We start from the raw sequence: 26460 nt of genomic DNA, 5'->3' as shown, positions 1-26460 counted from the left end.
AAATTCAGGAGTGAAAGAAGAATGAAGAGAATTTGGCACAATCATTGAAGGAAAGAGCTAATGATTTCTCCAGGCTTACCTATGAGAATGATCAGTTGAAGCTTGAACTAACACAATCAAGGAACAATGGTCAAGAACTTGGAAGACAAGTGGTTACCCTAAGGGATGAACTTGCTACTACAAATGAATACAAAGACAAATTCAAAGTTAGTTCAGCAAGACTTTATGAGATGTTGAAGAGTCAGAGACATGGAAAGGATATGCGAGATCTAGGATTTCAAAAAGGTGAATCCTTCACATCTGGACAAGGCAGTGCTAAACCTGATTAGAAGAAGAGAAAGAATCTTCTAGTAAGACAACCTGATGCTCATAAATTCAATGGTAGATGTTTTACTGACAACAAATTTGGTCATATGGCAAGTCAGTCCAGAAGTAGGATGAATAATGGAATGATGAACAATAACCATATGATGAACAACATGAACAATGTTTCTACCTTTACCGTTCAAATGTTTCATATGCAATGATTTTGGACACAAGTCAAACATGTATAGACCAGTAATAAATAAATTTGAGAACAAAAGATGTTATGCATGTGGAATGTTTGGAAATATCTCTAATCAGTGCAAGAGAAGATAGAACTAGATGAACTTCATACCTATGAAGAATAATATTGTTTGTAGAGCATGCAACAAAACCAGTCATATTGCAAAATCCTACACAAGCAAAAACAATGCTTTAGTTGACAAGAACACATCAGATGAAAAGGGAAAGGAAAAATTTGATGAGATCAAAGATCAATATAAGAAGATGTGGGTAAAGAAGGATGAATCTAAGGTAGATAATGGATCTGTACTTGAATCTGGTGCAAAATATTCATTCAATAACTAGGGCTTTTTGGCCTTAGGAGGAGGCAAATCAATGAAAATATTGCAGTACCCCTTGATGAGATCTATGGTTGATGGATTATAGATGGCAGTTGATATCCGGAACTTAGATGGTTGATTTCAGCATCTGGTAGTGGAACAGGGCATCTAGTTGAATATTTGAGGTGCATTTATATCAAAGTGAAATTAAGGTTTACAAAGTTAAAAAGGCAATTACGAGAATCACTCTTCACTTTGTAAATAGTGTTTTCAAGTTGAAGAACAAGGTGATCAAAGTTTTTAGGTGATCAAAGAGCTTAAAGTAACTCAACGAAGTGATCTAGGGCATCCAACATTTGGTTAAGGTATTTCTTGAAGGGTGTTTTTCTGAGTCTGATTTTCTAATATTTTAAAATGGCATCTACATCTTCCATTGCTACTCCACTAGTGTTTGAGGTTGAGGACAAGACCCATCCTATATTTAAGAAACACCCTTATAAGTCCATGGAAGACAACCCCGTTGGAGCATTTTCTTTCATTCCACATGGAGTCTTGCATGTTGATGATGTTCGAGATTATATTCACTATGAAATTAAAGAAACCAACTCAAAAGACATCTTGGACTTGTAATTTGATAGAATCATGGATGATATCAAAAATCCTAAGCCAAAATTTGCACAACTGAAGAAAAAGGGTTTCACCCAATTTGTGAACTTTATGACTTTTGATGAAAAGGAGTGGGTAAGATATGTGCTAAGAAGGATCCACACTAAATTCATGTGGCTAGACCAACCTTACAAGATGGCTACTAATGCAATTAAGGTTGATACCTATTTGAATCAAACCGGTGAGAAGTCAAGGTGGCGGAAGGTCACAAACCCTATCGTGAACAAACTAACCAGTGTAGTGTTTGATGGGCTATCAATGAAGATCAACACAATTAAAGAGGATGATGTTAAATTTGTTGCAATGGTGATTGGTTAAAAGGTATATTAGTCTAACAGACTAAACTCGACATCCGACACTGCTATCCATGCAGCTTACAAAATGGTCAAGGAAGATGGTCATTATGACCTATGCATTGTCTTGTAGGAGGAATTGTTGATAAATTTGAAGAAGATTAAACAAGATAAGTAACATGTCTTCAAATTTGGATCTTTGATTATCTGTCTGGCCCTCTATTTCATGAAACAAATCCTTGGAACCGATAGGGCAATGGGCTTATGACAGACTGATTGCACAACAAATAAAGCATCAATTTGGCAGACTTGGGAACTAGGACAATCAGAATGCTGCATTATGGGCTTTTTAAAAAACTTATTAGGAAAAAATGAAGCAGAGAGGGAGAATATCCAAATAAATTGTCAAGAAATATGAAGGGACAATTTGCTTTATGGTTAATAAGGATAAATATCTGATGGAAGCAGTTCAACCCCAAACTTTATGGATAATCCCAATGGGGTATGAGGTTGATGAGGCTACCTTGGATACATATGCACAACACTTTCTAAATTCTCTGGAAGACACCAAGGAGGAGAGGTTAGGAACATGCAAAGAGAAATCAATGGAGTTGCACTCCAAGTTCTCTAAACCATCAAAGAAGAGGAAGGTGGCAAAGATTATAGAAGATATTCTTGTTGAGGAAGGCCACCCCGGTAAAGATTCATTGTTTCTAGGGAAGAAAGGGATGCATTTGAAAAGAAAAGAAACAAAAGCCTGCACCTGCTCCCATTAAAATTAAGGTAATAGGACCTTCTCCTACTTTAGTGAAGACACCTCCTGCTAAAGTTGAGCCATTTGGTGTATCTGCAAAGAGGAAATGTGTTTTGAGGAAGAAGTAGAAGACACAAAGAGAGTATGTAGGTGTTTCTTTGGTGTAACCAGAGACTGAATCTGATTTAGATATTCACAAGGCACTAAAGAAAGGTGAATTTGCTAGAGTGATTCAGAAACCCCAATCTGGTGGTGAGAAGGAGGAGCCAAAGAAGAAGGAAAGATATGATCCTGTACCAGTAGGCAAGCCTAAGAAAGGAAAGAAGACAAAATCATATTTGTACAAGGATATAGAATCTGGTAAGATGAAATCTTCTATAATAGAGTATCATATTGTTTCTTTGTTATCTACTCAAGAATTAATTGATGAAATTATTAAAGATGGAATTTTGAAGAATATCCCTATATATTATATAAATATGGATGATAAGGGTCAGAGATAGATTGAGGAAGCTGTAATTTTGTATATGGATGTATTTAGTAAAGCATTGATTGAGTTAGACAAATATCTTCCCAAAGATTTGTACAACCTAATTGATGCTAGGAGAAAATTTGCTAGCCAAATGGATAGAGAAGTAAAGGAGAGTGAACTGGTTAATCAGTGCAATAGTATCACTATAGAATAAATTGATAGATTAATTTTGTTAGCAAATAAAAAGGAATTCAGAAGTAAGTATAGGATCAATAGTCTAATTGTTGGTCGAATTGAAGAAATAAGGAGAGAAACCAGTGAAAACTGGAAAATGTTTCTTACTGAGAATAAACTTGTAGGTACTGTCTCTCAAAATGATGCCACTCAGTCAAAAAATCCTCCAACAGACAATATAAATAAAGAAGAGGATACTCAGGATGTTGGTGAACAACAAATTTTGGATTCTATTGAGGATGAGCTTGCAAATGAAAATGATAAACCAATAGCAACAGAGGATGGTGCACAAAGTGGTGACACCGGTGCATAGGAGGCATCTATAGAAGTTAAATCCAAACCTCTTGAGGTAGAGATAAAGAAGAGGTGAAGCAAGATGAACTAGATAAGATAAAGGTAAGGGAATGGAGACTTTGGTACTTGTTGCAATTGACACTTCAAAAACCCAAAGCCTAGGGAGTTTTCCACAGTTCAATATAAATTATGCTAAACCGTTCAATCAATTGTCTCTAATAGAGAGAATGATAGCTATCACTTCTCTTTAGGCACAAGCTAGTCAAGTGTTAGCACAATTAGAATCTGAAGAGAAGAAAATCATTGAAAAATCTGTTAAAGTTTTGGAACAGGTGGTATCGAATCTGCAACTTGTTGCAAGCACCAGTTCATCTTGTAAGCTTCGGAATTTACTTGATCATATATCCACCCAATTTGATTCTTTATCTAAAGCATCAGCTTGACAAGCTATGGAGAAGTTTAAAGATGCTAAAGTTCAAACATTTTTGTAAATGATTGGTAATGATAAGGCACAACTAGATAAAGAGTTAAAACTGATTGATGAGACATTAGTGGAAGCTGGTAAAATTTACAAGTCTATTCTAATTTTGGCCAATTTTACTACTAAGATAGACAAGCAGATAGAAATTTGTAAAGGGCAGTTAACTCATACTTCTAAGGCATATTATCCCACAACCAATTTAACCAGTAGTATTGAAGGTCAAATTTTGAATATCACTGAGTAGATTAGGAACTTTGAAAAGGAGAAGAGGAGGATAATAATGAGAATAGGTGAAATCTAGAAATTCATTGGTCCCCGATTGGACACCTTAGTGTATCATAAGATGGATTGCATTTAGAACATCTCTCAGGAGACTCCTACTAATATTGCAGCTATAGAATTTCACACTTATGTTTTGAACGGTTTTGTTTCAATTTTGGAGAAGTTGAGAGCAGGATGGAACACATATCTTGGGTTCCTGAAGATGACATATGCGGATATACTGAAGCATGTATAGATCTAATCCTCTGGTGAATGTGTATCTATGTGTAGGAATTTTTTATGCACACCCTATCTTTGGCATTGATGTAAAAGGGGGTGAGATGAGGTGAAAAATGTATAGTGTATAGACTGATTCTATGTATGGAGTGTACATTCCGGTTTATTGCAGATTCATGGATTGTTGATCTAAGGGGGAGGCTTAGAATTATTTTATTCTTTCATTTGGTTGTATAGCTTTGAACACTTATCCATTTTTCACAAGTATCACCATCAATGCCAAAGGGGGAGATTGTTGGCAATTGACACTCATCCGATGATTTTAGGAGACTTTTGGTAGTTGACTATTTGTTTAGGGTTGTCATTGATGGCAACTATTCATGGTTGTCTGATCTGGCAGTCATGATCCAACTTATCCAAAAGGTGGAGGTAGCTGATAGACAGTTAACCAACAAAATAGGGTAAAACATGGTATTTCAGTAATGTTTTGATTCAAAATTATCTCTAGTGATCACAGTGTTTTTGGTGATTTTTTTTGTGATCTCAATGATATGGAAGACCTTTAGGAAGCGTGTGGTTAAAATATTTTTGTCTGGTGCTATGTTTTATTCAAGATTGAAGTCGACTTGATCTACAGATTACACTTATTGAAGCCAACTTGAAGGAGATTGTTTTTGTCGTAAGACTAGATATATAAGATTGTTTTGCAAATTGATTTTCAGTATATTAGAGATGTGGTGATCCATTTTGGTATGACTGAGCGTAGTTTCATGTGCACATTTTCTTTTAGACCAACCGGTAGTTGACAGAGACAAAGACAAAGTATTTAGCAAAGCAAAGATGGTCAGAGATTGAGACCTTAATCGGAACTCATCTTTGCATAGACAGATGTTGGTTAAGAGTTCATTTTATTGTATTTACACATAGTAAACAAATTGTAAGTCAGTGAGACTTCCTTGAGGGTTGTAACCCTTCGGATAACTTAATTTGAATAGTGAGCTCTAGGTAGTGAGCCTAAATGCAAGTGCGTTCCCATCTATGTAAGATTTATGTACTCCTAGCCATAGTATATGAATATTGTGGGTTCCAACCCCACCGTGGTTTTTCTTTTTCTAGGTTTTCACATAAGAATTCCGATGTTGTGGAATTTTGTATTTATTGTTGCATGTTTATGTTCTTATCTATTATGCATTGTGAATCGGTGGATAAAGAATAATTTTATGGTTTCAACTTCTGGTAGATCATTGATTCACCCCCCCTCTCGGTGATCTTTGATTCTAACATATGTATGTATGTATGTATGTATGTATGTATGTATATGTATATGTATACACACACATATAGATATATATGTTTATGTAAATATATATGTGTATATATGTATATACATATATATGTGCATGTGTGTCTATACATATATGTATGCATGTATGTATATATCTGTGTGTGTGAGTGCATATATATATGTGTACTCGTATATATACATATATTTATATATGTAAATATGTATGTATGTGTGTATATATATATGTGTGTGTGTGTGCATACATATGTATATATGTGTATATATGTATATATATGTATATAAATATATATATGCATATGCATATGTATTTCTATGTATATATGTAGATGTATATGTGAGTATACATACATATATATATGTATGTATGTATGTATGTACACATGTATATATCTATTTAGTTTAACATGTGTTTAAAAAGGTCCAAAAATAAGTGAGAATAGATTTTGTGAATGTATTTGTATGTAGATATATGTAGATGTTAGGTATGTATATATATATGTATGTATAAATATATATATATATGTGTGTGTGTGTGTGTGTGTATTAATATATATATATATATGTGTGTGTGTGTGTGTATAAATATACATATATGTATATATACACATATATCTACATATATATGTATATGTATACATGTATACATATACATATATATGTAGATATATGTGTATAATACATATATACATATTATACATATTCATGTATATATATGCATATATATATATATATATATATATATAAACACACACACATATATGTTAGACACAATGCACCACTGAGAGGGGGTGAATCAATGGCTCTCAAACTTTTCCCTTTAACTATCCTTATGAATGTATGTCAGTTAGCAAATCTAACTAAATGCAAAATTGCTGGTTAATGAGGAGACTAAACACAAATGCATTCACACAAAGGGAAAACACATAACACCAGTATGTACAAGTTAAACCCAAGATGGGAAAAACCTCGATGAGTAATTTTGTTGGAGTCTACTACTCCAATCCAGCCTCACAATGAATCTCTGTTACAATGTTTAGGGCACCAACCCAAGGAGCACCAACCCCTAACTTGTTTATGGCCTACAACCCAAAGGAGCTACAACCCCTACACCAAGCTACAACTCAGCGACCATAATGAACATTCAAATACAAAAGTAAATCTTGGTTACAAAAGAGTTTTGCAACCTATGAACATTACTTCCTTTTACCAGTGAGACACCTTCTTTATTGCACCGGTTCACTCTTTTGTTGCATTGTCGATAAACTCTATCAGTTCACCTCTACTCTTCTTCTTCTCTTTTGGATCTCCTCCTCACTGCTCTTCTCTTCAGTACTCTATGTTGTCTTCCTACTAGTACAAGAACCTACCAGTTATCTCCTCTGATGCAATAGAGCTTCTATATCGGTTGCTCAAACCATACCGATTAACCCTATGTTAAACCCTATTATTTGTTTAACCTTCACTCACTCAATCACTATCCTCTTCTACTATTTTCACTTTGACTGATCTAACTCTCTCATGCAGAATTGAATCACTTCGCATTATCTCTATCTTCTTCCATTTAGCAATGACCTTTAATGATTTTGGCTTCCTTATTTATAACCTGGTTTTTCCACCAAAATCCAATTCAAGTCACAGGTGGTTAGGGTTTCCTCATCAACCTTGAGGCAAACCAAATCCAATCATATCTTATCCAATCTGATCCCCCAAATAGTTGTTTGCACATCACCGCTATTAACACGCCTTCCAATACATGTTTTCTAAACTTAGCAACCACGACCCTGTATCTGGTCTGCATCTATCAAAACACCATTAATACTTATGTTGTTTCCTTCTCAAGTGTTCTTCTCACAATATTATTTTCTTGCTTCGATTTAGGTGCCAGCAACTGCCTTATTTTTCTTTGTCATCCATTGTCCTTGAGCCACACTCCTCTGGTCCGATCCACAAATCACGGGATCCATATTAAATGCACGCCTGTAGAAACACCTATCTGTACATGACACTTCACTAACCTCTACAAGATTTCCACTTCATCTCTACTTGACATCCATGTCGACCACCACCTTTGCTAGATCATCTATATTGGTATGAATAGGATCGTCAACCAAACACTTAACCGGTTCTTCTTTTTTGCCGATTTACTAATCCTGTCAGTATCTCATACTTTACGATTAACCTTCATGTCTACACTTTGCTGAACTATCGGTGGAACACCTTGACCAGTTGTCGGACATGTCTATCCATAGAATGCTCATTCTCATCAAGTAGAGTCACATTTCTTAGCCTCTTCGCTTCCTTACCAATTTTTGTGCTTACTGGTAGCCATCCTGATGACATCATGTCATCAACCTTCAATGGTTTTCATCTAAGGAATCTACATGCCGGTTTCATTCTTTATTTATAGCTGCTCCACTTTGCCTTCTTCATCATCTGACTAAATATCATCTCAGCTAGTTTGTCAAGTTGACAAACTCATCACTCTTCATTTGCACTGGCATCCCAACATGTCTTCTTTGTTGGTTTAGTGCATAACCCTGATTTCATGTACTTGAGGCATTCCTTTAATTCACCTATAGATCTGGTGTGAAACTTTAGACACTTGCCTTTACCTCTTGTTCCTTATCTCACAAAACTATAATGCACAGTATGCATAATAGGAGATAAGCTCCACTTACTGGTGGAGTGGCACCTTGTCATCTGCATCCTGCAATGCACTCACATGGCTTCCCTATTTGAGCAACACATCTTCAAACAGGCACATGTGATTCAGTGTGAGCACCTTCACTATCAGTCATCTCTTCACATGGTGACTGCATCTTCATCTGGTGAGATTCTTGTTGTTTTGTAACCTCACAGCATACTGATGACCTATTCATTCTTCTCCTCCGATGTTGATGTGATTTAGGTAACATTTTGCCTCTTCATCACAAGCAACATCCAAGCATCCTACTCAATTTGTTCAAACTCTTCCTCCATATATTGTCCATGTATTGTTTTTCTCAATTTGTTCCTCTGGTGAATGTGTATATATGTTTAGGAAATTTTTATGCACACCCTATCTTTGGCATTAATGTCAAAGGGGGTGAGATGAGGTGAAAAATATATAGTCTATAGACTGATTGTATGTATGGAGTGTACAGTCCGGTTTATTGTAGATTCATGGATTGTTGACCTAAGAGGGAGCCTTAGAATTCTTTTTTTCTTTCATCTGGTTGTATAGCTTTGAACACTTATCCATTTTTCACAAGTATCACCATCAATGCCAAAGGGGGAGATTGTTGGCAATTGACAATCATTCATTGATTTCAGGTGACTTTCGGTAGTTGACTATTTGTTTAGGGTTGTCATTGATGGAAACTCTTCATGCTTGTTCAATCTGGCATTCATGATCCAACTTATCCAGAAGATGGAGGTAACTGATAGACAGTTAACCAACAAAATAGGGTAAAACATGGTATTTCAGTAATGTTTTGATCCAAAATTATCTCTAGTGATCACGGTGTTTTTGGTGATTTTTTTTCTGATCTCAATGATATGGAAGACCTTTAAAAAGCATGTGGTTAAAATCTTTTTGTCTAGTGCTATGTTTTGTTCAATATTGAAGTCGACTTGATGTACACGTTACACTTATTGAAGCCGACTTGAAGGAGATTGTTTTTGTGGTAAGACTAGATATATAAGATTATTTTGCAAATTGATTTTCAGTATATTAGAGATGTGGTGATCCATTTTGGTATGACTGAGCATAGTTTCATGTGCACATTTTTCTTTTAGACCAACTGATAGTTGACATAGACAAAGACAAAGCATTTAGGAGAGCAAAGACAGTCAGAGATTGAGACCCTAACTAGAACTCATATTTGCATAGACACATGTTGGTTAAGAATTCATTTCATTGTATTTACACATATAAACAAATTGTAAGTCAGTGAGACTTCCTTGAGGGTTGTAACCCCCTAGACAACTTAATTTGAACAGTGAGCTCTAGGCAGTGAGCCTGAATGCAAGTGCATTCCCATCTATGTAAGATTTATGTACTCCTGGCCATAGTATATGAATATTGTAGGTTCCAACCCCACCGTGGTTTTTATTTTTCTAGGTTTTCACGTAAAAATTCTGATGTTGTGGAATTTTGTATTTATTGTTGCATGTTCATGTTCTTATCTATTATGCATTGTGAATCGGTGGATAAAGAATAATTTTATGGTTTCAACTTTTGGTAGATCATTGATTCACCCCCGCTCTCAGTGATCTCTGATTCTAACATATGTATGTATGTATGTATGTATGTATGTATGTATATGTATACACACACATATAGATATATATGTATATGTATATGTAAATGTATATGTGTATATATGAATATACATATATATATGTGTACACATATATATACATATATTTATATATGTAAATATGTATGTATGTGTGTGTATATATATATGTGTGTGTATACATATGTGTATATATATATATATATAAATGTATATATATGTATATATTGTTGGTATTTTGGTATGGTTTTGTCATTGATGTCAACACCTACTAACACTTATCAACTCTAGCACTTTGGAGAATCAACAACATTCACCGGTAAGCAAGTGACTTATGCACAATTACCGGTATCTGGTACGCCGACAGGATATAATGATCACCAGCACTTGGAATGACATGGAAAACATTTGGTTATGTCGAAGACATTGTTTGGACACTTTGTCTTGAAGTTTTATTTATTGGCATTTTCGTATTTGCATATTTGTTGTTACCGGCAAATAGGTCCAGGATATACACCGACAGGTTCATCTATTCTAGATTAGCATGACGCATTGTGGATATGTTTTATTATTGTTGTAAATGCATCAAGCTGACATGTTGAATCGGTTATTGCATCGTATATTGATTTATTTGTAAATTGATTTTATTGTAATATCCTTTAGAGCTGACCTACTATTGGTCTTAGGTTATGGTATAAATGTAAGATCTTATTTGTAAGATTGGATGTGGAATGCCAAAAAGGAATTGTGTGAAGGTATATGCAAGAATAAGCAGATCTATACATGCTGACATCATTTGAAGATTGAAGGAGGGTTTTGTGAAGACAAGCAAAACTACACCGGTACTGAATCCAGCATAGAAAGATACTAATCTGAGTAGTACATCCATATTGGATTTAACCATCCAACTATAAGTTAGCGTGACTTCCCATTTGTGATTGAGTAGTGAGCTCTAAGCGCTTGGCCTTTCTGCATGTGCAGACCCCATTTGTATACACTTACTATCTACAGTAGTATCATCTGATTGTGGGTAAGGTTTCCCACCATGGTTTTTCCCCTTACAGGGTTTCCATGTACAAATATTGGTGTCATGTGTTGTGGATGACTTTGTCTTTCTGTTTCATGCATTAATCCTTACCGGTATTGCAATTAACTGATAAAACTGTCTACTGGCATAAAAGACTGTTTCACTAATATTATGCATTAAAGTTGTTTAAGTTGTTTTGGATTATATTTATTAGACAACTGATTCAACCCCCCCTCTTAGTTGTCTCTGGGATCTAACAATTGGTATCAGAGCCTAGTCCTCTTTTTGCAGAAGTTTAACAACTTGAGGAGATCCAATGTCTTATAACTATTTCAGGAAGGACAGTCCCAAACTTGATGGAACCAACTATGGGATATGGAAAATCAGGATGGAGACACATCTGAATTGCATTGGAAAGGATATCTGAGATGTAACAAAGAATGGCTATACTTCTCCTACTCAAGGTCAGTCTAATCCACCTACCTTAGCTAAAGATGAAGAGAATGATTGCAAGGCAAGACAAGCACTCTTGAGCGCACTATCAGATCAACAAATCATGGAATTATCAGATAGGTCTACTGCTAAACCTATATGGGATCATTTGGAAACACTGAATGAAGGAGATTCCATAGTCAAAATTGCAAAACATGAAAGCATCCAGGTGAGGTATGAAAGTCTAAAAATGGAAGAAGATGAAAGGATTTCTGCTTTTATGGAAAGAGTAAATGAAATTGTTTTGGGTATTAAATGTTGTGGAGGAACCTTAAGTGAAGATGAAATTATTTCAAAAATTTTTAGGGGATTACCACCGACATACAAAATGAAAGTTATTGCTATAAATGAACTAAGAACAATGCCTAACACATCAGTAACTAAGGATGCATTGATTGGAAAACTATCTGCCTTTGAAATTGAGGAATTTGGTCATGTTGCAACTATAAAGACAGACTTAGCTTTTAAGGCATCAACATCATCTACACCATCATTTGATAAGTCTGATTGGAAAGCTTTTTATGCAAGAGAACTTGAAGAAAGCAGGAGAGAAAATGAAGAACTTGAAGCACTATTTGCCAGAAAAATGCCTAAAGGTCCAGTTGGAAGTAAGTATGAAGGTAAATCACCCTTTAAATGTTTTAACTATAATAAGATTGGTCATATGGCTTCAAGATGCCCTGATAGACATGCTAGATTAAGAGAAGAAGCTAGAAGAACATATAAGCCTAACCCTGAATATCAGAGATACAAATTTAAGAAAAATAAAGACAAAACTTGTTATCTTGCTGATGAAGGAGTCATTGATGATTTTGATGAGGATCCAGTAGACAATGGATGGGTTTTTGTTGCTATAACAGAAGATCAACTGACACCTATTCATTCAGGATGCTCACATGACATGACTGGTGATAAAAGTAAATTCTTAACTTTTAAGAAACACAATGGAGGTCTGGTAAGATTTGGAGATGATAAAGCTTGTTTGATCAAAGGAAAAGGTTCAATATCTCTCGATGGTAAGAATAATACTGATAATGTCTACTATGTTTAAGGTTTAAAACATAACCTTTTGAGTGTTTGTCAATTATGTTAGGCCCAATATGGAAAGCTAATGTACTAAGAGGGGAGGGGTGAATCAGTATACAAAACTTTTCTTTGATAATAACCTTACTGTTATGCATAAATAGAATAGTGCAGTAACATAAAATAAAGTTAAAACAAACAGATAACAATCATACATGATTCACTCCATAACTCATATATTTTGGTCACACAAAAACTCTTGGTTAGAGAGAAAAACTATGGTGGGGATGGCACCCACAACTTCACTACTGCAATAATAAAGATTGCTTGGTTAGAGCTACATTTAGCTATTTTTGATAGCTTACCTTATTAGGAGTATCAAGATCTGTTAGATCTACCTTACTAAAGGATTTTACAACACTATATAAATGTTGCACCTGGTTAAAGGATTTGCAATTTATAGACTTGATTAGAGTCTTTTACCCTATTAAAGGTTTCTCTTACAACTTCAAAATACTACAATAAGACTTTACAAATATCTGCAACTTTACATCTGAAATGCTATAGCAGATTCTATGTGCTCAGAATAAGATTACCTAGCTTGTAGCATACCTCGGTAACCCATATTGTAACTCGGTAAACCCTTCTATTTACTCTGTTCTTTGACTGTTCACTGATAACCTTCTCGGTGACCTCTATGTGTCTCTATAATAGTCTTCCTTCATGCATACACACACATATCTCACATCTCTCATATCTAATCCTAAAATCATGCTGTATAAATAGATCTCTTACAGTGGTGATCTAGTTCATTGCTTCGATCTTACAAAAAGATTCCTTGAATGAATAAATAAACAAAATATTTCATTGGTTAGATTGACCTTGCAATCATACACAATCTTCTAGTGCAATTCCAATGTAAAAATGATTAGATGTGCCTCGATCTTGTAACACATTTTCATGTGCATGTCCAGGTTCAATGTATATGGTAAAATGTTTCACTTGGTGAATATCAACTCGGTGAGTTAACTTTACTTCTCGATAGCCATGAAACATTACTTGATAAACAGCTCGATGAATACTGTGTTTTGTGACTGCTTTCTTCTATAACCGACTAGACTGTTCATACTGACTTCTCTGTGTGTACCGACTGCATGATTCTGTAATACTAACCAACTAGAATATATAGTATGACTTTGGATATAAAACTAATGGTAATTTGATAAGTAGTAACAATCTCCCCTTTTGATATTAGTTGAGATGTTTGACAAAAACTACTTTCAAAGTCATAACTCAAAAACTATATACTCGTAAAATGACTATAATTGACAATATATACAATATTCAATGAAATAGTATATGCAGATATACTCCCCTTATCATTATTCTATACATAACTCTGAATTTTGCATGTTCAGTTTTGTTTTATGCTTGTGTGCTCTGAATGCTCTGTATATTCTACTCGGTATACTCCCCTTGTATACAATACTCAAAACTATGTTACCAAAACTATATCACTCTCCAAATATAGCATTACTCCCCCTTTGCTGGATATTACTTTCCTCTATGTAGTATCATAATATTACTCCCCCTTTTTGACAAACATCAAAAACTTAATTTCCATCCAGAGGCGGTAATTGATCAAAAATAGACTTATACTTAGTCTGGGCATCGGTGAGGTCGACTGAGAGTGAATCCTTTACACTTTCCATTAATGAATTTTGTGCTTGAATATTAGCTAGGAGTGATATTAAGCCATCAATAGTGCTTCCCTCTTGTGTGGTTGATAGGCGTGTAGCTCTATTGATCTGTTCCTATACTGATGAGAGATGAGGAAGGAATAATGTCTAAAGGGTCATTATATCCATCCCGATTTTGTGCTCTTCATTCCTTAGTTCTAACTGTTGAGCCATGAGCTATTGAAGCTTTGTATAGAAATTTTGAACTAAATTTGGCTTAGTGGTCAACTTAGTTGAGAGATCGATGATCTCTTTCTCAATTGCACCAATTTTATTTTTTACATCTTTAATGAATAAGGAAAATGTACACAGTTTCTGGAATAAATAAAGAATATGCTTGAGTTGAGGGGACAACTCAGCAATGAATTTGACAAGTTTTACCTTGCCAACAACAATGGATTTCTATACTTCCTCTATCATTTTAGCAGTTAGCTCTTTATCCTTGAGCTTGCTTAAGTACCCAAATGCATCAACTCCAGATGTTTCAATCTGATTTAGGAGTTCATCCAATTGAATATGGATGGCTGCATCGGTTGACACTGTTGTTGAAGGTAGCATTTCTGTGAGTAGTGTCCTAACCTTCTAAAGTACCTTATTCTTTTTTTGTATGGCCAGTTGCTTCTCCTGTTCGGCCTTTGCTTTGCATAGTTCACCAAATTCAGTGAGTGCTTGCCCTTGCAATTTGGAAATGTCTACATTGGGCAACACTATCAGTTTAGATAAGTCAAATTTGAAACCATGCTTTCTCACCTTCTTCTCTTTTCCTTTGGTCAGTGGCACTAAGACAAGTTCTTGTGAGGCTTGCTAACCCTCGGTAGGTTGCTCAGTAGATGCAACACTTTGGTTGGTTCCTATAGCCATTGCAGTGTCTTTGGGTGTCTCGGTGCTAGGGGTCTCAGCTGTAACATTTGCAGTGCTTGTTTGTGCTTGAGATGTCTGATCTTTGGTTGTATCTTCTGCTGCTTCAGATTTGGTACCTTCGGTGCCTTGCTCGGTGTCCTTGGGAGCTTCGGTTGAGATAGGTGGCTTCACCGGTGGATAAGGCTAAACTTGTTCTAAGACAAATTCACTAGAGACAAGTTTTGCATAGGTAGTGCCTTCAATCATTTCTTTCTCTAGTGCTGCTTCATCCATTACATCTTCATCAATTTGAATAGTGTCAACTAGGTCTGGACCTTGCTCGGTGACATCTGGATCTTGCTTGGTGACATCAAAAATTTTAATTTGAGATTGTTCACCAACATCCTTTTGTTTGAAGATCTCCTGCCACTTGGCTTTTGTCTCATTCTCCACATCAATGTATATCCCATTCATCAATTTTAAGGCTCTTTGTTTCACAAGAAATTTAGAATTGTATGTGGTCAAATGCTCCTTGATTTCTGCTATGGACATGTCAGGAAATAGATGGACTAGACTTATTTCTCTTATTTGTCTCTCTGAGTCCATTGCATATATCCATCTGTTATCAATATGTAAGTATAGTTCACTCGGAAGTGACTTTGCTAGTTCTAATGGTGCTAGCCGAAACTTCAGAAGTGTACAGATGACAACTTCTTCAATATGTTGCTTCTCATCATTATTCCTAGTCTCATACTTAACATATCTAAATCCTGCAAATCCACCGTATTCTTTATGATTGGCACAAAAAATTTCAACATTGTGAATATTTACCTTTTTACTTTTCACAATCTGGAATTTATTTGCATCATCAGACTCTGTATCACTAGACTCTTTTGCCAAAATGAGTCTCTGAGTAGATTTCTTATAGGTCTTGGTTACCTTGGGTGCAGTAACACTTTTCTATTTATTACTCGGTGATGCAGCTGATGCTCTGGTGTTGGGTCTCTTTGTTGGTGGAGTTAGTAGGACCTTTGAGATGTCCTATTTCTTTCTTTTCAGAACTTTACCCTTTGGCAACTCTGTGCTCAATGTTATTGCAGCCTCTTGAGCTTCTAATTCCTCTTCAGTAATGGCAAGATTGCCTTTGACAGGTGTAGAGGAGGATTCTTCTCTGAATTTCTCAGATAAAACCTTTATCATCTTTGTAGCTTTTCTTGTAGCCTTAGGTACTACAATGCTCATTTTTAATTTCTCCTTCACCTCTTCATAGGTTCCATACCTTAGTTCGGTTGCATGCCTTGGCAATGATAAATAGGCATCAATTTGTTGTTGTGTTATATCATAATCAATCTCATAACCCATTGGTTGCAATGATTGAGTCCTCGGCTCAACAACATTTACATAGCAATAATTAGTGTCGACCTCAAAACATATATTGTCCTTATATTTTTCTACCAGCTGTGGTGGAATCCTGTACCTGTTGTGCATTTTCTCTTGGAATTTGCTGAAGTAATCATCCATGATATCATTAAAGTTATCTCCTAACTTCTTGATGAAGTCATTGATTTGATGGGTGATGGGTCGGTGTAGCTCCCATACTACTTTACCGACTAAGGGAAAGAACTTCTCAAAGTAGAAAAACATACATACAAGTAATGAACTAAACTTTAGTGTATTTGCCAAGTTGTTCTTCTTCAACTTCCTTATTATGTTCAAGTTCTCAAACAAGTTCTTCAGTAGTACTTCACACAAGTCTACTTTCATTCCCTTCTTCACTATTTTGTAGGCCAAGTCAACTGCAACACATGGTACATTGTTTTCCCTTGCAGATTGGAAGAAACAGTAACCAATAACTCTAATTGCAAACTTGAGTTTTGCATCAGTGACATTATTCAATTTCAGTCCTCGATAATCAGATTCTACTCCAATTAGACTGATTAGCTCCTTTTGTGATATGATTTTCTGTGCATGTGCATGATCATAGATGGGATACCTGGTGATTAGGTGAATGACTTCCTTAGTGATCTTGAATGGTTGCTCTTGTAGCGACATGAAATAATCATGTACTCTACTCAAGACAAACTTAACCTACTGGGGTTTGAACACACAAGGATAGACTAGGGCTTCAGTTAATCCCTTGATTTTGATATGCTCAAATTTGCTATCGAGTTTTCCATCAGTGCAAAGTTCATCATATGTGTCACTAATCTCTACATGACTGAGTTCCTCAACATGACATTTGGTGAAGAATCTGACATCTTCTACTAACAAGACTCGATCCGGGATGAGTGAAAATGCAATTTTGTCATCTAGTTCTAAGGCAACTTTGGGAGTTAAAGAATATTTCAGCAAGGGCTTCTCCACATTTTGGACAACTATGGGATCTTGGATCTTGGGTGCCATGGTAGGTTTCGGGTAAGATTTGACAAATTATCCTTAGGGTTTACAAACGACTAATGCTTCACACTCGGTAGACAATAGCAATTTGACTAGATCGGAAACCAGCTAAACAGTGTGAATAGATTGATGTAAATACCTCAAAATTCTCTCTGAATGAAGTTTGATCACTTTGATTTTCTCTGCTCTTCTTCTCAAAAACTTGGTGAATGAAAATGATCTCAAAAACACTTTTAAGTACTCAAAAATACCTCATTTGGCTACGTGCAAGTTAGGTCAAGACATTAAATGCACTCGATTCACCTTTTACCGATTTACTCTTTTTTTTGTTTTGATTGAGTAGCCAAATTTCCTTTATTAACCGACTTGATAGGTTTCTTGTATACACCGACTTGACAAGTTTCTTGTATAGTATATAAACTGACTAATTGCATCTTAACTATGTAGATTTTGAATTTGTACATAATAGAATAGGAACTTTTATGATTTAACCTTTAGAGAATGTAGTCCCTTCATACCTTTTCCTAACTAATTTGAAATAGGTGCACCTAGCTTGGTAGGTAAGGTGCTTTCTTCATCTGACATAATTTCCTTCTTTTTCCAAATCATCTTGAACTTTTCTTTTATCTCTTCAGTGTCTCTTCTAGGTTGATCTCTGAAATCTCCAGCTAAATGTCTAGCTTTGTGACAATGAAAACATGCCATACTAGGATTTCTCCATGATCTCCGATTGTTCATTCCAAACCTTATAAAATAGTTGGCACTAATATGTCCATATCTTCCACAACATTCACACCATATCCTTGTATTGTAATCCCATGGTACTGCTGCATATTGTTGGTAAGGATCTGTGTGAATTCGATAACCTCTAGTGTTTGCTCGGTGTGGATACTTCATGTAGTTCTTTTTCTTAGACCAGCACTTCTCAGTACTATGTCCATATCTATTGTAGTTTTTACAAAATCCTTTGAATTTTGCCTTCTGATAATTGTTAACAGACTTTGTCCTACATTGATTAGATGTGTGACCATATTTATTGCAATTGTAACAATATCTATTGGACTTAGTGATATTCGGTTGCTTACCTTTTCTGATCTGGCATATGTTGGAAGTATGACCTCGATTTCCACAGTAGTATCAAATAGGCTTCTTCCTTTTGATGTTATTCCTATTTCCATCTTTTTTTGATGATTCTCCTCTCTCGATAGTATGAATTCCTTTCTCAGTTGATTCTTTTCCTTTGTAACCGAGTCCTCATTGTTTGTAGGGTCTTCTTGAATTCAGTTGCTCATCCAACATCTTTGATGCTTCATAACTTTTCTCCAATGATTCTTTGGATTTCTTCTCTGTTTCAAGTTCACCAGTCAACCTTGATACTTCAAGTTTCAATGATTGATTTTCATCATTCTTTAGAATTGCTTCATGATGTGCATAGCCTAGTTGATCTATCATATTTTGTTGAATACTAGTTAACCTTATGATTTCATCATCCTTATCAGATACTAGAGCTTCAAGTTGTTGTTTCTCTCTTTGTAGATCTCTTGCTTTATCCTCAACTATCCTTAATGCATCTAGATTTTTAGTCATATGTGTATTGAAATGTTCATGTTCTCTTTTCATTGCTTTTAGTTGATCAGACAATGTTTTGTTCTTTTCTTTCAACATTCCAATCATTTCTTTAGTCTCTTCAGATGTACTGTTCTCAGATGATGTCTCGATTTGTTCCACTAGCTCTTGAGAATCTTGCAAGTCATCAGATAATCTTCTCCTTACTTTCAGAGATTTTTGCATTTCTACAATCACTTGATTTGCATTATCCAGCTCTTCTTGTAGATACACAATCCTCCGAGATTGTTTGTAGCCTTCCATTGCTAAGATATTTCTCTTTAGATAGTTAAACCCTTTTTCAAGATTCAAGCTCTGATGCCAATTGTTAGGCCCAATATGGAAAGCTAATGTACTGAGAGGGGAGGGGTGAATCAGTACTGCAAAAATTTTCTTTGATAATAACCTTACTGTTATGCATAAATAGAATAGTGCAGTAACATAAAATAAAGTTAAAACAAACAGATAACAATCATACATGATTCACTCCATAACACATATATTTTGGTCATGCAGAAACTCTTGGTTAGAGAGAAAAACTGCAGTAGGGATGGCACCCACAACTTCACTACTGCAATAATAAAGATTGCTTGGTTAGAGCTACAATTATCTATTTCTGATAGCGTACCCTATTAGGAGTATCAAGATCTATTAGATCTACCTTACTAAAGGATTTTACAACACTATATAAATGCTGCACCTGGTTAAATGATTTACAATTTATAGACTTGGTTAGAGTCTTTTACCCTGTTAAAGGTTTCTCTTACAACTTCAAAATATTACAATAAGACTTTACAAATATCTGCAACCTTACATCTGAAATGCTATAGTAGATTCTATGTGCTTAGAATAAGATTACCTAGCTTGTAGCATACCTCGGTAACCCATATTGTAACTCGGTAAACCCTTTTGTTTACTCTGTTCTTCGACTGTTCACTGATAACCTTCTCGGTGACCTCTCTATGTCTCTGTAACAGTCTTCCTTCATGCATACACACTCATATCTCACATCTCTCATATCTAACCCTAAAATCATGCTGTATAAATAGATATCTTATAGCGGTGATCTAGTTCATTGCTTCGATCTTACAAAAAGATTCTTCGAATGAATAACTAATCAAAATATTTCATTGGTTAGATTGACCTTGCAATCATACACTATCTTCTAGTGCAATTCCAATGTAAAAATGGTTAGATGTGCCTCGATCTTGTAACACATTTTCATGTGCATGTCCAGGTTCAATGTATCTGGTAAAATATTTCACTTGGTGAATATCAACTCGGTGAGTTAACTTTACTGCTCGGTAGCCATGAAACAATACTCGGTAAATAGCTCGGTGAATACTGTGTTCTGTGACTGCTTTCTTTTGAAACCGACTAGACTATTCATACCGACTTCTCTTTGTGTACCGATTGCATGATTCGGTAATAATAACCAACTAGAATATATAGTATGACTTTGGATATAAAACTAATGGCAATTTGATAAGTAGTAACAAATTAGTTGAAAAAGGATTTCAGTTACAATTCAAGAATGGTAAATGCAAAATTATGAACAGATCTGGTTTGGAAATTGCAACTGGTAATCAAACTAGAGGTAATATCTTTCATTTGAATAATAGTGAAAAGACATGCCTGATTGCACATATTGATGAAAGTTGGCTATGGCATAAGAGACTCTATCATATAAATTTTGATTGCATTGTGAAGATGAGTACTACTAAGGTAGTTAGAGATTTACCTAAGATTGTTAAGCCTCACAATCCGGTATGTAAGGAATGTCAATTTGGAAAACAAGTTAGAGCTACTTTTAAAAGTATTCCAGAAAAATCAAATAATGCTCTTGACTTAATTCATACTGATTTACGTGGTCCAGCTAGAACTAAAATTTTACAAGGTGATAGATATTTCATGCTAATCATTTATGACTATTCTAGAATGTGTTGGGTTACCTTTCTCAGAGAAAAATCAAAAGCACTTTGGAAATTCAAACTGTTCAAAGCAATGGTAGAAAATGAAACTGGTAAGAAAATCAAATGTCTAAGATCAGATCAAGGAGGTGAGTTTACATCTAAGGAATTTAATACATTCTGTGAACTAAATGGAATCAGAAGACAGCTATCAACACCCCAGACACCGCAACAGAATGGAGTTTTAGAAAGAAAGAACAAAACTATCTTGGATGCAATAAGAAGTATATTGTCTGAATCAAATCTACCACATGTATATTGGAGAGAAGCATTAAGTACATCGGTCTATACATTCAACAAAGTTCACATCAAAGGTGAAACTAGTAAGACCCCTCATGAACTATGGTTTGGTATTACTCCTACTCTTAAATATTTCAGAATTTTTGGAAGTAAATGCTATATTAGAAGAGATGAGTATATTGGAAAATTCAATCCTACAAGTGATGAAGGAATATTTCTTGGTTATTCATCTAAGAGAAAAGCATACAGATGTTTTAACAAAAGATTGCAGAAAATTGTTGAGAGTACAAATGTAAAGATTGATGAACAATTCAGAGGAACTTCAAGGTATATAGATTTTGAACCAGCAACAGAGATTCTGATAGATGAATCTACATTGAATCCACCAGCATAGAATGAAGATCCAGTTACACCGGTATCATCTGAAAATTCCATTGTGACTGAGGAACAACAGCAAACAAAGACACCCCGGTATGTAAGACTGAATCATTCTGAAGATCAGATAATTGGAAACAAATATAAAAGAATTATGACAAGAGGAATATTGGCAAATGAAGAGGTATGTCTTATTTCTCAAATTGAACTAGCATTAATTAATGAAGCATATGAGGATAAACACTAGATTAAAGTTATGGAAGAAGAATTAGAACAAATTGATAAGAATAACACATGGACATTAGTTCCCCGGCCTAAAGACAAAAATGTAATTGGAACCAAATGGGTATTTAGAAATAAACTTAATGAAGATGGTAAGGTAATCAAAAATAAAGCAAGACTAGTATGTAAGGGATATTCTCAGAAAGAAGGAATTGATTACAATGAAACATTTGCACTGGTAGCTAGGATTGCAGAAGTTAGATTATTCTTGGCTTTTGCAGCACATAGAACTATAAAGTTTATCAAATGGATGTCAAATGTGCATTTCTAAATGGAGATCTTGAAGAAGTTTACATTGAACAACCTGATGGATTTTCTTTGACAGAAAACAAACATATGGTTTGCAGATTAAGGAAAGCTTTGTATGGGTTGAAGTAAGCTCCAAGAGCTTGGTATGCAAGATTGGATAAATATCTTTTTAAGATTGGTTTTTCTAAAGGTAATGCTGACACCAACTTATACTATAAAGTGACTAATGATTACATCATGGTTATAGAAGTTTTTGTTGATGATATAATCTTTGGAGGAGAAGATAGTTTATGCAAAAACTTTTCTATTGAAATGCAACAACAATTTGAAATGTCTATGATTGGAGAAGTAAAATTCTTTTTAGGATTACAAATTTCACAAACTGATAAGGGTATATTCTTGAGTCAATCCAAGTACTTAAAGGAGTTATTAAAGAAATTTGGGATGAAGAACTCTAAACCGGTAAGAACACCTATGACTACAGATGACAAATTATCACTAAGGGATGAGTCAACACCTATTAATCCAACCAGGTACAAATCTATGATAGGAGGTCTACTACATTTGACACAAACAAGACCTGACATTATGAATGCAGTATGTATTGTTTCAAGATTTCAAAGTAATCCTAGAGAAAATCATGAATCAGTAGTAAAAAGGATTTTTCGGTACTTACAAGGCACTACAAATCTTGGTTTATGGTATCCTAGAGATGAAAACTTTGAATTATGTGCATACACAGATGTAAATTGGGTAGGAGATGTAGATGACAAGAAAAGAACCACTAGCGGAGCATTTTTCCTTGGTAACATATTAATTTCATGGTTAAGTAAGAAACAAAGTTGTACATCTTTGTCAACAGTAGAATCAGAATATGTTGCAGGAGCAACAAACTATACACAGGTATTATGGCTTAAACAAATGTTGAAGGACATAAAGGTAAATTGCAAGGAACCTATAAGTATCTATTGTGATAACATTGCAGCAATTTATATATCTAAAAATCTAGTACTACATTCTAAAACTAAACATGTTTCTATCAAATTGAATTTTCTGGAAGAGAATGTTGAAGCAAAAGAAGTAAAACTGGTTTAAGTGAATACTAAAGAGCAAACTGTAGATATTTTCACTAAACCTCTACCTAAGGAGACTTTTAATATCTAAGAGACCAGCTTGGGGTCATACCCCCACCGGTAGAGACTTAGACAGTTGATGTTTATCATCAACTGGCAGAACTAACAAAGAAATATTTTACTCTGATTTTTGATGAAGAAAGCTACTCCTTAGGGGGAGTAGTTGGTATACTGAATTGGTTGGTATTTTATACTTGCACTTGTTTTTGTAGTAACTTTGGAATTTGATGTCAAAGGGGGAGAGATTGGTATGGAAAAACACAAGAAAGACACATGTTACTCCTAGGGGGAGAGATTGTTTATTTTGGGTTTGAATTCTGTTATGATCTTTTTGGGAGATTGATTGGTTTTTGGTATTTGGCATTTTTGTTTTGGCACTTTGAAGGTTTTTCCATCTTGTGTTTCCATCGATGCCAAAGGGGGAGATTGTTGGTATTTTGGTATGGTTTTATCATTGATGTCAACACCTACTAACACTTATCAACTCTGGCACTTTGGAGAATCAACAACATTCACCGGCAAGCGACTTATGCACAGTCACTGGTATCTGGTACACTGACAAGATATAATGATCACTGGCACTTGGAATGACATGGAAAACATCTGGTTATGTCAAATACATCATTTGGACACTTTGTCTTGAAGTTTTATTTATTGGCATTTTCGTATTTGCATATTTGCTATCACTGGAAAATAGGTCCAGGATATACATCGACAGGTTCATCTATTCTAGATCAACACAACACACTATGGAGATGTTTTATTATTGTTGTAAATTCATCAAGCCGACATGTTGAATCAGTTATTGCATTGGATATTGATTTATTTGTAAATTGATTTTATTGTAATATCCTTTAGAGTCAACCTACTATTGGTCTTAGGTTATGGTATAAATGTAAGATTGGATGTGGAATGCAAAAAAGGAATTGTGTGAAGGTATATGCGAGAATAAGTAGAGCTATACACGCAGATATCATTTGAAGATTGAAGGAGGGTTTTGTGAAGACAAGAAGAACTACACGAGTACTAAATCCAACATAGAAAGATGCTAATCTGAGTAGTAAATCCATATTGGATTTAACCATCCAATTGTAAGTTAGTGTGACTTCCCATTTGTGATTGAGCAGTGAGCTCTAGGCGCTTGGCTTTTCTACATGTGCAGACCCCATTTGTATACGCTTACTATCTACAGTAGTATCATTTGATTGTGGGTAAGGTTTCCCACCATGGTTTTTCCCCTTATAGGGTTTCCACATACAAATATTGGTGTTATGTGTTGTGGATGCCTGTGTCTTTCTATTTCATACATTAATCCTTATTGGTATTGCAATTAACTGATAAAACTTTCTACCAGCATAAAAGATTGTTTCACCGGTATTATGCATTAAAGTTGTTTAAGTTGCTTTGGATTAAATTTATTAGATAACTGATTCACTCCCCCCCTCTCAGTTGTCTCCGAGACCTAACATATATATGTATATAAATATATATATACATATGCATATGTATTTCTATGTATATATGTAGATGTATATGTGAGTACACATGCATACATATATATATATGTATGTATATATGTATGTATGTATGTATGTATGTATGTATGTATGTACACATGTATATATCTATTTATATTAACATGTGTTTAAAAAAGTCCAAAAATAAGTGAGCATGGATTTTGTGAATGTATTTGTATGTAGATATATATGTATGTATGTATAATTATATATATATATATATATGTATAAATATACATATATGTATACATATGTATATATATGTATATATACATATATATCTACATATATATGTATATGTATACATGTATACATATACATATATATGTAGATATATGTGCATATATACATATATACATATTATACATATACATGTATATGTGTGTGTGTGTATATATATATATATATATATATATATATATATATAAACACACACACACATAATTTAGACACAATGCACCACTAAGAGTGGGGTGAATCAGTGGTTCTCAAACTTTTCTCTTTAACTATCCTTATGAATGTATGTCAATTAGCAGATCTAACTAAATGTAAAATTACTGGTTAGTGAGGAGACTAAACACAAATGCATTCACACGAAGGGAAAACACATAACACTAGCATGTACAAGGAAAATCCAAGATGGGAAAAACCTCAGTGAGTAATGTTGTTGGAGTCTACTGCTCCAATCCAGCCTCACAATGAATCTCTTTTATAATGTTTAGGGCACCAACCCAAGGAGCACCAACCCCTAACTTGTTTATGGGCTACAACCCAAAGGAGCTACAACCCCTGCATCAAGATACAACTCAGCAACCACAATGAATATTCAAATACAAAAGTAATATCTTGGTTACAAAAGATTTTTTCAACCTATGAACATTACTTCCTTTTACCAGTGAGACACCTTCTCTATTGCACCGGTTCACTCTTTTGCTGCTCTCATCTATTGCTGCATTGTCGGTAAACTATATTGGTTCACCTCTACTCTTCTTATTCTCTTTTGGATCTCCTCCTCACTGGTTTTCTCTTCAGTACTCAATGTTGTCTTCCTACTAGTACAAGAACCTACCAATTATCTCCTCTGATGCAATATAGCTTCTATACCAGTTTCTCAAACCATACCATTTAACCCTATATTAAACCCTATTATTGGTTTAACCTTCACTAACTCTCTCATGCTTCGATTCAGGTGCCAACAACTCCCTTATTTTTCTCTATCATCCATTCTCCTTGAGCCACACTCCTTTGGTCTGATCAACTCATTGAGAAGTATAATTTCAAACTCCTGCTTCATGTGTCCATGTATTGTTCTTCTCAATTTTTTCAAACTCCTCCTCCATAGCTTTAACCTAATGATCATCTCCAAATGCTTAGTAGTTCTAGGCTCAATAGTGGAGATCATGCAAGAATTTTCTCCTATTCTTCTT

The sequence above is a fragment of the Cryptomeria japonica genome, chromosome 3 (assembly GCF_030272615.1).
Source record: "Cryptomeria japonica chromosome 3, Sugi_1.0, whole genome shotgun sequence".
Taxonomy (NCBI): Eukaryota; Viridiplantae; Streptophyta; class Pinopsida; order Cupressales; family Cupressaceae; genus Cryptomeria; species Cryptomeria japonica.
Note: the sequence above shows the minus strand (reverse complement) of the source record.